The sequence below is a fragment of the Nannospalax galili genome, unplaced genomic scaffold (genome assembly GCF_000622305.1).
Source record: "Nannospalax galili isolate Female #2095 unplaced genomic scaffold, S.galili_v1.0 scaffold452, whole genome shotgun sequence".
Lineage (NCBI taxonomy): Eukaryota > Metazoa > Chordata > Mammalia > Rodentia > Spalacidae > Nannospalax > Nannospalax galili.
The window spans coordinates 1,705,400-1,706,232 of NW_008333659.1; positions in this window are offsets into that span (position 1 = coordinate 1,705,400).

Consider the following 833-nt stretch of genomic DNA (forward strand, 5'->3'; position numbering starts at 1 on the left):
GATGATTAAAGAGTAAGACAGCAATGCCAATCAAAATCCCCATGACACTCTTCACAGAATTGGAAAAAAAGATCCTAAGATTCATATGGAAGCACAAAAGACCTCAGATACCCAAAGCAACACTGAGCACTAAGAGCAATGCCGGGGAATTACTATACCAGATATTAAACTGTATTACAGAGCTATAGTCATAAAAACAACATGGTACTGGCACAAAAATAGACCTATAGATCAATGGAACAAAATTGAAAACCCAAATATGAGTACATGCAATTTCAGCCACCTGATATTTGACAAAGGGCCCAAGAACATTCACTGAAGGAAACATAGCATGTTCAGCAAATGGTGCTGGCAAAACTGGATCTCCACCTGTAGAAGAATGAAACTAAACCCCTATCTTTCACATTGCGCAAAAGTCAACTCCAAATGAATCAAATACCTCAATGTGAAGCCTGAAACTCTGAAAGTGTTGGAATAAAACATTGGTGCTAACCTTAGGAAAGGATTTTCTAAACTGGACAGCAACTGCTCAGGAAACAAGGTCAAGAATTAACAAGTGGGACCTAATTAAACTAAAAAGCTTGTGTACATCAAAGTAGGCAACCAGGGAAGCAATCAGAAAACGCACAGAATGGGAGAAAATCTTCACCAACAACACATCGGACAGAGGTTTAACATACAGAATATATAAAGAACTCAAAAAACAAAGAATCAAGAAAGGAAGTAAACCAATTAAAAGATGGACTAAGGAGTTGAACAAAGAGTTCTCAAAAGAAGAAGTAAAGATGGCTATGAAACATCTTAAAAGATGTTCAACATCACTAATAATCAGG